At 31.5% G+C, this 15,307-nt stretch overlaps 1 protein-coding gene across 2 annotated transcripts in view; it reads left to right on the top strand.

Moving 5' to 3' along the window:
• Positions 1 to 15,307, top strand: part of LOC127730341 (muscarinic acetylcholine receptor M2-like) — a 116,858-nt gene that overhangs the window by 46,376 nt on the left and 55,175 nt on the right. For both annotated transcript variants that reach the window (XM_052238709.1, XM_052238710.1), the window contains exon 3: positions 11,054 to 11,159. The gene's annotated coding sequence lies outside the window, so the exon portion shown is untranslated. The remainder of the gene's footprint in view (positions 1 to 11,053; positions 11,160 to 15,307) is intronic.

Raw genomic sequence — 15,307 nt, 5'->3', positions numbered from 1 at the left:
TCCAAAACTAGTTATTTTATGATATGTATTTTAGTATCTTCATTCTTGGAATGTGTATCTGTCAGGAACACACATCCATGTAGATCAAGGGTAAAAGGTTGTAAATAAAAAATATTCGTACTGATATAAGCAAACTTAAATATTGAATGCAATTATTTGTATGCATTTTCATTTTTATGAAAACAATAAAAAGTTATTTTTCCTGAAGTATCATCATTTTTAACCAATTCAGATAGTTCAAACTTTCGATAATTTAAAAGATTAAGATTGATTTTAAAGTTGACCTAAGGAGGATGTGGCTATTCTTATTAGTTTTCATTTGGTCATGTAAATCCTTGAGTATTTATACATCTTTGACTTTCAGTTTTTATTGATTTGAATGTTCCTGATGAAGGTATAATATCCAGCAAAGAACTTCCTGATGAAGGTATAATATCCAGCAAAGAACTTCCTGATGAAGGTATAATATCCAGCAAAGAACTTCGGATGAACCAAATTAAAAATGAAATAAAAATAACACTAAACGTTTGTTCTTAACACTTTTCTGTATTTACCTTCATCAGGAACGCTTATACCCAATATGCAATAAAATTACTATTTATATATTATGGAAGACTGTAATTCTGGTGATTGAAATTACATATTGCATGGATTAAGATATAAAGACCTACCTTGTATTATAACTATGGAACAGGAGGTTTTAATTTTTCACATTATCGAAAGTTGGAACTCTCTAAATTGGTTAAAATGGTGATACTTCCGAAGAAATAACTTTTTATTGTTTTCCTTAAAATGAAAATGCATGCAAATAATTGCCTTCAATATCAAAGTTTCTTATTTGAAAAGAATACTAAGTCTTGTTTTTGGTTTAAAACCGGGCAACCACTAAGACAAAAATAAAACATGTAATTATTACCCCACTGCATTTTTAAAAGTTAACTTTAAGCTAAGCACTAGCTTAACGAATATTTAAATAGTTATGCATAAATTTGACTCCGGTTCCACGCTCTTGAGGTATGTAACAAACAAACAGCATGCAACCTTGTTATTAATTTACAATAAACTTTACATAGAACTGCTTATCTAAATACACGTTACAGTATAGCAAATATGTTTATTTTGAAAGATAATCTTAATTGTTAGTTGTGTTTTGAGTATAATAAACTGATACGTCTATATTAAACGATTTTTAAGTAAAAAATATCGAGTACCCAATATTTATACGTATAACTTTGCAAAAATCAAATTGCATACAGCCATGTATATTGTTGATACATCTTTTCATTGTGTTAGCCATTCTGCGCATATACAAATGTAATTTGATCTTGTATGCTAGCTTTTTGTTCAAAATATGTGTTTGCACTGCTACAAGTATTGAATTCAAACTAATTTCTGACGTAATTTAGTATTACTTCAAAGCCATGATTGATGACGTCGTCGTAGAGAAAAAATACCAAAATATTGATTCGAGACGCAGTCACTGTTTCCGAGAAAACAATTCAACATATAAATGTTATTCTTTATTTATTTATCACAGTCTTTGAGTCCGTATAATTTTAAAGGGATCTAGCTTATTTCTTTTAAGTTGTATTACAAAACTTGTCAATAAATATTCCCTTTTGCAATATTTCACTTAAAATATATACAAAAGGATGGATGATCTATACATTTTATGATTCCGATTGATTCCGTGCTGTTGGATGATCGAGAGATAAAATAACCATTAACCTTTACATACATCAAAGTCCACAGAACTCATAGCTTTGTAATTGATATATGCTGATCTATAGAAATATTCCGCTCGTCCTCTTGTGAAATTAGTGTTGCTTTCAGGACAATCAACTGGTTATTTTGCAGATACCATGGTCTTATCAAACTCTAAAGAGAAATATAACACTTTAGGTTCCTTTCTATAAATTGTATTATAGTGTTATTGTTCGATTAAGCAGAATTAGGTGACAGCCGATCAACGTTGACGTAATGTACATAGCTTCACAGAACTAAATAGCAGGGTTTTTTTCTTCATAATTAGAATAGATTGCTTATTGCATCACAGATAATCAATAAATTCTAATTTCTTCTAACACAGTTATACAACTGTAGTATTTGCCGGTCTCGTATAATAATTTTAACATTGAATTTGTCAAATGATAGTCAGTTTTGGTCAATGGTCAGTGAGTGGACATAATTGTCCCTTAATCCTGACAACATCCTCACGATGTTCTTATGTTTGTTCCAACCAAATAAGGTAAATCCATATTGACAGGACAAACAGTCCTTTTCTCTCTGTTAATACATACAGTATGGTAACAAATGATCAAATTAGTAAAAAAAAATTAAGTGTAGGAATGCCATCCTTTCAGTTAAAATACTAAAGTAGTAGTGCTTATGCGCTGGATTTATTTTGACTGCACGATCAAAGAATAAAAAAGCCTGGCCCATTAGGTAGATTAGATTTTAAAAATAGGTCTATGCAATGCATTAAAATGACGCAAAAATCTGGGAGACCAAACATAATTTTATTCTGTTACATTTATAACAAAATGAAAGAAAATGTGCACTATGAAGTAAGATATGAATAATTGATTGTCTGAAATTAAACTTTTATTTATATTCTTATGATATTTCATTTAAAATTTTGATTGGGAGAGCTTATAAATACATCTTCTAGCATAACACACAGGATTTAGAACTAACATAAACGAACAGTCCATCAAATGAGTACATTTAAGTTGTGAATACAAATTGACATTGTTCATATTGTGAATACAAATTGACATTGTTCATATTGTGAATACAAATTGACATTGGTCATATTGTGAATACAAATTTACATTGTTCATATTGTGAATACAAATTGACATTGTTCATACTACTTTAAGGATGACTGTCAATTATTGAATTGTACAATTAAGTTTTAATTTGCTTTGTATCGGTGTGTCACATTGCAGTTTCATATGATCTCTACTACATATGAAGGTTTTTTGTATGTTTCATTCTTATTTATTCTACTAGAAAATACCCGCGAGATATACTTTGGTTCATAATTTGAAGATATATTGTTTTGGTGTAAGGCGATATTAAGATCTTAAATCTTTTTGAAGCGTGTCACAGAATATGTTCGTGCTCAGAACCACTCCCATGTATGAATGGGCTGAAAATTTTATGCATTAATATATGAATGGGGGTCACGTTCCAGCCGCACTTCTGTACCCATTTTTAACCGAAAAACGAAGTAATCCCCCCACCCTTTAGGGTATACTTTTTGCTGAGCAGACCATAATACTTCAGACAAAGCGGAAATGATGACGGCACATAAATTTTTGCTAATTTACCCAAAAATATTTCGCAACATGATCCGTCCGGCAGAACAATATTTTGCACCCCCCCCCCCCCCCACCCCTAACATTAAATCCTGGATCCGCACCTGATTTCTGGTGTTTCCGTGCTCAGAACCACCCCCATATATCAGAGGGTTGAACATTTTATGCATTAATATATGAGTGGTGGTGGGTCACATTCCAGCCGTACTTCGGTACCCATTTTTAGCCGAATACTGAAGTAATCCCCCCACCCTTTTCATGTTGAATTGATGCGGTTCCCCGGAAGGAAAAGCTCTTGACGTGTAAAAATCTGTTGTTAAATTGCTGAGACCTTCAAGGGAATGTGTATCACAAAGTGTTTCAGTGTAAGGTCAATATTTACCGTATCTGCTACGAAATAAAATTTAATTTTGCCGGGCAGATGTGCAATGACGGAAATGATGACGGCACGTTAATTTCAGAGCCGAACGTCGCGAAAGACGGTCGATACGAACTGGCTTTTTTCCGATTATTACCCCTAAATACCCCCAAAAGATCTTGAAATGAACACATAATAAACTACGCTGGTCATTACCTCTTTGTGGTATTAAACAATATTCGTGGATTTTATGTGAAAGAAGAAAACGCGACACCCAATTTCAACTCTTTTCATTTAGTAATATAGATAATATGAATTATAAAACATACCATCGTCGATTAGTTTGCTTAAGTGCGAAGGAGTCCATTTATCCTTGACAATTTAATACAGTCTACAGACTAGAGTCTTTAAAAGACGCTTCAAATATATATACTCAGCAAAAAGAGAAAATTATTTTGGATTTTTCTAAATTTTATGACGTGTTCTTCAAAAAGATTTGTTTACATGTACAAAGAAAAACAATCCTCAAGAATAAGGCAAATTTCTGGCGACGTTAAAGTCAGTATCTATGGTGACAATTATATGAAGCTGATAATATTCTGCATCTCCTTGGCATGGGTCGAATCAAATTTTGTAATCTGACCTGTGGTATCCATTGCAATTTATGCTGCAACGCTTGACTGGGTTGGTCCAATGATTTTGGTTGGGGTTGGCATTGAAGGACATGTCTTATCAAATTCGTTTCAAGTTTTTTTTATGGTGTTCAAATCTGGCGACTTTGAGGCCATGGCAATACATTCATCACAAGTGTTGTATTGAGTTAGAAATGAATCCATGGTTACCCTTGCTGTATGGGCCGGGTTTTGTTCTGCTAAAACATCTCCCTCTGTCGGCCAATAATATTGACTTAGGTGGCTGCAAAATATTGTCTTTATAAAGATCAACCGTTTAATTGTTTTTAAATATGCACTAAGTTTTAAGTCAAAGGATATTGCTGCCCACATGAAGACGCCTATATTGCCAAATTGTGAATTTCCTGTGTGCAGGCAAGGATAACACATTCATTACCACGGTCTTTATACGCGGGTTGTCTACTAAATCTTTGGAGTAGAAAGAAATGAATTATCACTACCTTTTTTGGCGCCAATTTTGCAGATATAATACAACTTTTTTGCTATGTGTAATATTTTGCATGACTAGACAATCTTAAAAATATGAACGACATCAGATACTTCATTTCTTGTTCTTCACCAACAAGCACCTTCTCCTATTTTGATATTCAACAACAAACTCGAGTATTGCATTGGTCCTCGCCATTCCGAATACAATTTTGCCCTTGTATTGATTTGTTCCTTATCTTCAATATGTATGTCTTTAAAATATATACAAATGAAAAGTCATAAATGATGTCAAATAGTGCAACTGTAGTCATTCATGCCGTCAAATCAAGATTTAATGAAAAAAAATCAAATGCTTTCATTCATGATACGAAATATTACACGTCAACCAGTAGACAAATATGCGTTTGATTTCGAGTACAATTTTTTTTAATTATTTTTTTTTTTTCTATTTAAATTTTTTTTTTAATTTGCCTATGTATTAGCTGCGTAAATAATATTGACACATTTTACTTTTTCTACGCAGAAAACGAAATGTTGAACAATTTGAATCACACCGAATACCAGGGTAAACATGTTTTCCAGAAGGGAAGGAAAGAATCTCCTTTTCCATTAGTAGACGTAGCACCCGTCATAGCAACTAAATTCAATGATCATTCAAAACGAGGATAGCAATGTTGATACGACAAATGGAACATATTTATGGTCATCTGTTATAGCGCTATTATCTACAAGTTTAAACCAAGTCAGGATGGCGTCTATAAAACTTTCGAATACGTTATTTAAGCTTTACCATTAAGAGTCATTTATAAGTCCGTAAAAGTGTTTATGCTGTGTTTCTAAGTGATTTGGCAGTGCATATTCATTTATGGAGTCTTTTTACACACAGACAACAACATCATTTGTGTCTTCTTTAACTAAATATATATTAAAATTTAATATGTGCAAGTAATTGGTCTTATTAGACGCCGTTTAAATTGATAAGAACGCAACAGGACAAAAACGGCATTGTACATGCTCATTTTACATACATTAATTTTCAGCATTGTTGAAAAGTATAAAAGTAATAAAACAATTGCCGGATTCTATGTTCTAACTGGAAGAAAAAAAAATACATACCCGAGTCTATAGTAATGGATCCCAGATTTTCTAATATATATGAATAATTCAACTTTCTTTCTGTTGCTTATGTTCCATTTAAGATGTGTCATAAACTTCGTTCTATTTAGAATGACAGTAGGTTTTTGTAATTTTTTAAAAACATTATTTGTGCGAAGCTTAAGAAAAGGTAGTGATGCAAAGTTCGGCTAGCATAATATTTTATCGTATTTCGTTTCGAGAACAAATTCATTGAATGGGAAAAGTTTTTAGAGTAGATTTGAATTACACAATATTTTCAATTAAATACAAGGAATAACCAGTAGATGTCGGATTGCATATTTCACTGGCCTATTGCAGTTACTAAAAGCTCTGTAAAGATTTACTAAAAAGCTCATATCTTACAAAATGAACAGTAACATCAAGATTTTCCCAAGCATAAAATAAGCGATACCTGATATTTTCAACGATAGCGATGTATATTTGCGTTTGAAGGCACGCATACGGGATAAATAAATTGTATGTGAAATCTTGAGAATGGTTCTACAAATTCTATCATTTGTTGCCCGAAAAAATCCAATAATTTCACAAATGCCGCATAATTAAGTTTTCACTTTTGTCTTCCCTATTCTTCAGATGCTTGCTTTTTTATAAGTTCACGTAGCTCGCTTTTAAGTGAACAACAATGGAACCTCTTGGAACTGCAGTTTTGTTGTTGTTAACTCGTGAATGGATCATTCATTTATTGATAATTTATTATTTTAAAACACAACACGCCACAGAACTTGAAACAGAACTATAAAAAGAAAAAATTGAATACGTTTTGTTTTTTTCTCAAACTCATTGTAAAAAATTAGAAATCAAAATCATGAAAAGCTGTATGTTAGCTTGTTGTTAACCAGATATATTTATTTTTTCTAAAAATGACATGGCGGAACATATGATTTATGGCAAAATCCATACAGAAAACCAGTAAAAGGTTTCGCTGACTTCGTAGACTAATATACAATATGCAAGTTTTCAATTAGACTTTGCACAAAAAGTCAATGCAATGTGGCTTCAACTTGTTTCAATTAACATGCTTGACTGTTAAGAAAATGATTGTATGATATATTCATTTTCAAAATAGATTAAAAGCTTTATATTCATAGTAATAAGGGCCATTCCCCAATCACGTTATATTACTTCTAGTTCCAACATTAAAATTGCTCTCAGTTAGTATCTTATATATTTGGCGCCATGTAAATTTTATTTCCATAAAACTGCATGAAAAAGGGTAAATGAACAGAGCTTCTATTGTAAAAGTGTCACTTATAATTTATAATAGTGTTCATAAGTTTTTGTTGTTAATTCGTAACTCAAAATGTTGTTAAAAGCTCTCATCAATTTCTAGAGAATATAAAAACGACATTTATTCACGCTATACAAACAAATATAATGCAAAAGTTGACTATTTAAAATTCTGGATAACGTGCGTTCTCATATAACCTGATAATATAATTATGAATAGTGCCATGCAGTAAATTTAATACATCGGCTACTTGTTTGAAAATTAGAAACAATATTTAATATAACCTAATATGACTAAATATTCTTATTTATATTCACCAGTCATTCCTCCTTACAAGTTTTAAAAGCAACATTTATTTTCAGCAACAACAATTTACAAAATTGCGATTTTCTGCAATATTTCAAATTTGAAGTACAAAGCTTTTCAAAGTTAATTTCCAATTATCAAAGGACGTCTTAGCCTTCTATCATAATATTTGACAGTCATTCAATTCACCAATTAAACTTCTTTAGGCTTGGTTTGGCACTTACACATTTAACAAGATTGGAAACAGTTTTACAGTAAAATAATTTGTTTCTTTCATATGCACTTGAAGGAAGTCTGTTGATTGAGATTTTAAACACGAAGTTTTTACTCGAACTGGTCCTGTTTTGAATTGCGCATTACGTATAATTTCCTTAAGCATATCATATTTTGTTTCTTAAATATTGAAGAGTAAATTGTATCAGTATTTTAATTCCGTTCTTTATGTGGACATTTTCCTTGACGCGCTTTGCAGATGAGATAAATGAGTGTACGTACAATAACAAACTATCGTATTATGTATAAAGGAGATGTTGGGTACATGTAAATGAGATAATAAATGTGGAATGACTACAATGAACGTTCCAAATTACTTCATTGTTTCCCTTTTTGCATTATTTCGTGTTAAGTAAATAAGTTACATAGTTCGTTTTTTGTCCCTTTGTATCTCTTTCCCCCCTTTTTTATTGTCTCATTGGTATATGCATGCATCTAACATCTCCTTTTAATTTATACAGCAGTTTATGATTTCCGTACTACATATAATATATGTTTATATATACGAAGGCCCATATATCTGCAATAGATACTTACAATATATATCATATTGTTTCGGATTTGACACTTCGTAATGCGATGAACACTACATATGTATAGTGGTTTAACTATATTTCAATTTCATTTGCATGCATTCCGTATTCTACGTGCATTGTTAAATTTAACTTAATTTGTTTGCATGGAGATTTTTCTTACAACGTCATCAATCTTAAATTTCTTCTAAAAAGAAATCTGTTAGTTCATTATCACCAATTCTTGGCTAAAACAGATAAGACTGAGTATATTCCGGACAAAAGAAGAAATCTAAGACAACATTCCTAAAATACACGAAAAAAAACTTATATAATCGCTCTTATGCAAATAGAAACATCTCGATACCATCGCGAATCTCCGGTGCTTCTTGAATGGTAGACAGATCATGATCCTTTTGTAACAACGGTCGTGTTGCTCACTTCAGCGATCTGTCATGGTTGTTATTGAAACATTGTCAACTTTGGATTAAAGAACTCACTCCTTAAAATTTATTTGGAATAGATAGTTTTTTTTATCAATAATGTACATGAAGAATAACTACAATCAAAGTTTTTATGCCAGCGTAAGTTTTATTTTATGTTCTGTATAGCTTATTTTTGTTTAGTTTATGTGTCGATTTCTGTGTGGCTATCGACACATTTGACATAACAGATTATCATAGAAGCGAGTATCATCCGCACTATGATTAATGAATTAATCTCAAGTATAAATTATATGAAATTAACTAGAGTTGCGATAATTGTAAAAATAAATTGCATAATACTTATTTACGGGAAGCTGACTAAACGGGTGTTTTGAAAAACTGTTAGCCATTATAAACTACATCATGTCATATCTTAATGTTTTTGTAATTTGGAGACTTTAGAGTTGTTAGTAGATCTTTGGTCCTTTCATTTAATCTATTTACAACTCTTAAATTGTCCGTTTATAAATTTTAAATTATAAAGAAACTAAGGTTTCAACTCCCTCAGGCAAACTTGACCTTAGATCGATTTGGCTATTTTTTTAAGGTCCCTTTTTATCATAAAACTCTTCAACTGTTTCGGTTCTTATATATCCTTGGCTTTCAAATATTCGGCTTTGAGCTTTACTGGTGAAGGTAAATCTAGAAAAGCGCTTCGGACGCATGACATTTCTAACGTCTTGTTTTCATTTCTTATAGACTCGTAACGGTATAAAGCTTGATGAATTGTATATATATGGACATAAAATTATGTCTATTGTTTTAAGACTGAATGTTGCCCACTAGATGTCGTTATTTTTAATTTGTGGCGTTGGGTTGCTGCCTCAATGCTGCCTTATTGAAGTATACATCTCCTTCTATTCTTATTGACATAATGAACAACAAGACGTAATGTTAACCAAATGTTATGTACAGAACAAAGTAATGATAGCGCTTACAATAGTTTCAAACACTCGAATAATGTTCTTTCAAAGAGTTTTGTGAATATGGATAAGAAATTTTATTGATGTTTAACACGGTATGAACTTACTATCGACAATCTGATTTGCTAGACATACAGATGGGGTTTTCATGATAAAGTCTTGACACGAATGATAATTCTTTAAGATGTGTTCATTTCAAAGAAAACTTTTTGATATTTTCTCCGTAGTATAGGGTGATTTTCAAGAAAAAACAGTTTCTACTTTGCTTTTCGTTGTTTTTAAATGATTTTGAAAATAATTATAGATACCTTGAATATATGTCTTTAAATTAAAAAATATAGGTTTCATTAAATAACTAATCCAAGACTTCAAATATTGAAAGTTATACGAGTGACCAAATAACACTAAATTCTTTAAATTGAGGACCACATTGCGTGAATTATCAGCATTGTTCGGTCCCCAGTTCAATTATAGAAGATCTGTGTCACAGATGATCACAGAGTTATTCCGTAGCCGTTATCCCAACCTTCAGTCCTCGTTAATGACTGATCACTGGGTTTCTACTTGTCATTAGCAACATAAAATATCTTTCCATACGAGGGTCGAATGTATCATTATATGTAGATTCAATATTTTATTATAGTCTCACCACATACAATTACATATATTTACACAATAAAATATTCATACAGGTACATAAAACAGATAACAAGAAACATTACATTAACATTGTATGTATCAATCTCAGTTTTTTTTTCATTTGTTTACACCCAGGTACCCAAGTCGGGTGTCAATAGTAAAACAAGAGTTGGTTACCCTTCTGGACCACCCGTGTTCGTCCCCGGTTTCTTTCAATGCTTGTGTTGCTCATTCTTAAGTTTTTTCAGATATTAAAACGGACTGAAAAATAAAATTACTTGCTTTCGTTTACGATGAATTTTCATATGCATGATTATTATTATAACATTTTTCCTTTAAGTAAAAAGCTATTGTTGTCAGTTGTAGAGCTGGAAATATTGTATAGAATTTAGTCTATTATTTGACGAAAACCGTATATTAGCCTCTAGATGTCTCTTTTTGTGTTGCTGTGTTGCTGCCACGTTGATGTTCACCCCTTATCTCATAATAACCATGTCCACTCAATTAAAAGTCGCTTCTTTTAAAATAAAATGCGATACTACACCGAATTTACCAAGTGTCCTATATAGAATTCAAAATAAGTAAGAGACGTAGAAGAACATACTAAAGGAAAACATAGCAAAACAATTGTACGGAACTGTCCTTAGAATATGTTCTATAATAAAGAATATACTAAAAGATATCATTAACATTTGTTTTATATCTACATGTATATATTTGTTTTTAGACATACTACGTATACCAAAATGTAGCTGAACTATGGCAGATCTTTTACTGCTTTTGAACAGTACTTATAACGAATTACTGTTGAATTATGCGTCCAACTTGAAAGGGTAAGTAAACTTATGAATTAATGTTAATAAATTTAAAGAAATATTGAATATTCCTTTTGTAAAGCAAAATATTTACACATTGCTTTATAAATCTCCAACACGAACACTTTGCATGTTGAAGACAAGAAAATAGTATTTTAAATAATTCTGTAACGAGCAAATGTTCCCGTATGTGAAATAGTTGGCGTTTTCATCCACCACAATACAGATTTATTCAAGTACAAAAGGTTTATGTATTGAAATATTTCGATCGAATATTGAAAAAAAATAACATTCTATTATTCAAAGAGTTTATTTCACTTGGAGGTTACAAATCCAAAGTATTCTAGAGTCTAAAATAATACTAATTGAATATTTCAAAAACAAATTTACACATTACATATATATCTCCCGATTCAAATTGTTATTCGGTTCTATGTATTGTTGGTGGTGACAGTTTTAAAACAATATCTGCGGCAAAATATCATAAAATGATATTTAAAATCTTGCATTGAAAGACATCCTTAAAATAACTTTAATTGATATGTATCTGAAATATCAAAAATAGCTTTACTTCCGGAGTTTAGTGTGGCGTCCAGTTAAAAAAAACTAGTAAACATTATTGTTAAGGGGGCAGCGGGGTGCAGGATTTCTTGCTGTGTTCAAGACCCATTGGTGCCTTCGTTTTTTTTTCTACTCTTTGGTCGGATTGTTGTCTCTGAGTCCATCCCCTGTTTCCATTCTCATTTTATTGGTTTTGTTAAAGTATACTATTCTTCTCCATTGTTGTGGTACATGTGCATACTTGTAACAATCTACATAGTTGCAGCTATGACCCATAATTAGTTAAAATGTTTTTTCAAGAAATGTCACAATGTTGTGGTTAGACTTTCAAAGTATACCCAAGAAGATACCATACTTTTAATTTTAGTAATGATAAAGCCTCTTTGGAGCTAGTCCAGAATATATTCAGGGAAATTTAGCTCTACCATTTTCAGAGGAAGATACCAGCATAATAATATCTTAACATGGCCATATTTAATACATGGTTATTCACAACATATAATGAGATTGCTCATATTTTGAACTGAATGTAAGAAAGAGTGGCTGTACATATATATGTTACGTATATACTGGTCTGTGTTATTTTCATTTTCTGTACCATGCTGGCTGGAGTATGGAAATATGGTTTTCTTCCGACCGCAAGTAAAACCCTTGCCAAAATGGAGAATCTGTTTGGCTGTGCGGGATGTATGAATATGCAACCACGTCCGGTTACAATAGGGAAGAGTCAGAGGCCTCGTGAAGAGAGAGTTCCACGTTTAAAGCATGTTAAGAACTTTTGCAACAACTCTTTCGTGGGGCCTGCATGCTAATGCAAGGGAGAAAAGTTCTGTTCATATTCGTTATACATACATTTTCAGCTGGTGGCTGTTGAAATTCCTCTCTTAATTCCCCGATAAATCCCTATAACAAGACCTACCTTTTGAATCTTCTCATCTTGAATGTATTTGAAATATTTGCCACTGGTCATGAAACAAATTGCAATAAATTTTCATCTTGACTCAAGAGTGAAAGGAGTTGTATAACGCAACAAGACAGCAACAAAACAACAAAATTAATTAAAAATTACACAAATGCAGGCACGTATAATATTTATTATGCACATAGAAAATGAACGGATATGAAGTAAATGTACATGGGACAAAATCGCACACAATACATAGAAAACATAATTTGATTTTCATATTTACTGCAAATTTTAACTCAAAGGGGTCGAAAAGAAAGACATGCAACTTTGCTTCAAGTTATGATTTTTGTGCTTCATCTATTATTACTGCCTGATATCTTGAAATCATCATGGTTGATGTAGAGGGTTTCACAAGGAAAGAAAGATTGAAATTAATTTTCATTGTTATATTAAAAAAATGGTAGAAAAACTGGGGTGGATGTGGGGGAGGGTCCGTTCTTCCACTTGACAAACAAACCGACATCTATATCCAACAATGGTAGCCTTACAAAATACTTGATACACTTCTAAAACAAGAAAATGCTATATGTGTTTAAGTCATTTGGTCATAATTATACTACATGTAAAATTAAAAATAAAATCAAAATATTTGAAAATTTCGTTTTTCAATGTTTTTTGTTAACTGCTGTGGATTCATTAATATTTGTTGGATGCCAATGTTCGTGGATTTCGTGGGTACAGTGGACCCAGAATTCAAAATTTCAACGAATTATAAATTTTCTAAAGGAATGTATGCAGACTAAATTAGATATCCACGAAAATGCAAGTTTTCCTCAATCCACGAAAATTGGTACCCACGAAAATAAATGAATCCACAGTGGTTCAAGTTTCCAGTATTTTCCTGTGCGAAATAAGATTTTCATGTATAATGATCATACGCTATAAAAAATAGTTAGTTTTTGCATCCTTTCTGCCCATTCTGGGTATGATGTGTGCTGTGGTAGCTATATTACCAAGTCTTAAAGTGTGTTTTTATTGTAAATTGAAACATTGGCAGACAAAATGTATATATTCATGAATATCAGGAAAATGCTTGGGGTCAAAGGTCAAAAATAAAAATGAAAACTTTGGTCCTATATTATTTCTACCACTTATATGTTTCAAATAAAATATGCCTTTTCTGTATGTATTTCATTTTAAAAAATCCCACAGAGTCCCTCCCTAGTTATACATTGTAACAAGTCATCTAGTCAGTGCTTCTGTATTTGCATGAAATTATTTTGATTTTTATACTTTCAAAAATTTCAGTCGTCAAAAGAAGTTTAATTCGTTAAAATCCAGTGTTATCCTTTTGATTTACATGTATTCCCTAACTGTTATTTCAGTTGGCGTCCTTTTGTGGTCTTTAGGTTGGTTCATTCCACTTTAACATTTAATGCTTTTTGATTTCCAATATTTGGTTTCGAGCATCAATAGTCAGAAATACATTAAAAAAGAAATAAATGTGTCTGTTAAAATTCCTGTTCATGAATAAAGTTTGACTTTTACATAAATTTAACTTAAATATAAATAGTGTACGGGTTTCGAAATTAGACAAGACGTTTTTCTCGTGAACAGAGTGCTATCCAATTACTCCACTATAATTTACAGATCGAAGATCGTTAAACAAAATTTCAACTATATTGGTTTACATGTATCCCTTTAATATCAAAATAGATAAAGCCGAAAACTTATTTTATGGCTTGATAAAATATTTATATAACACTAGAACTAAGTATAGTTTAAAATATATTCTGATTGTTTTAATATGTTTTATAAGTCATGGTCCTACTGACCTATATCCTAACAACCAACCCACATGCCAAATATTATTTATTATTGTATTAAAAGATACTAAGAAACAAGCTTGATATCACAAAACCCAACCTGATCACTGGAGCAATAGTTGAGGTTAAACTCGAATCAAAAATATCATACAATCAACTGGAACGTGAAATTAGTGTTAAAGATAGGTGTAAATAACTTACCATAGCTGTATTTGGCAACTTTAAAACTTTCGGAATTATCGGTCCTCAATGCTCAACTTCGTATTTTATTTGCCCTTTTAAACTTTTTTGATTCGAGCGGTATTTATGAGTCATTTGTAGCCGAACGCTCGTTTAGGCGTACAATATAATAAGCTTTGTAAATTTTGATGAGTTTTTTCGGAAACAATGTCTAATAATGAAAACTCTCCATACAATTTTCTACCTACACGAAAGTGGGAATAAGTTGATAAGGTTTATGTTGATGGAAAAGTAACATCAAAGTAGTTCTACCTCAACTTAGCTCGACTTTCGTCGCTTGTAAATAAAAGTCAAATGTACTGGCCTATTTTGGCGATTCTATTCAAACGATTATCACTAGAACTATAGGTGATTGGTGACAAATCATGATACTTTTGGATGAATAATACTTAATGATTTCAAGTCGTGTTGATTCGTCAATGTTTCCAAGCACTGTTGTTGTGTATCTTTTTTAATGTTAATTGATATCACTACAACCACAGCTAACAGTACTAAGTATGTATCTCTTTATAGATGCTATAAAAGGATCTTAGCATCCTGTCTGGTTTTATTACAATTCCAAAAAAATGTTTTCAAATAACAGAACATAATATCAAATACTAAAGACTATGAAAGCAAATTAAAGAGAGAAA

The sequence above is a fragment of the Mytilus californianus genome, unplaced genomic scaffold (assembly GCF_021869535.1).
Source record: "Mytilus californianus isolate M0D057914Y unplaced genomic scaffold, xbMytCali1.0.p SCAF_2, whole genome shotgun sequence".
NCBI lineage: Eukaryota > Metazoa > Mollusca > Bivalvia > Mytilida > Mytilidae > Mytilus > Mytilus californianus.
This window is presented reverse-complemented; position numbering and strand designations above follow the sequence as displayed.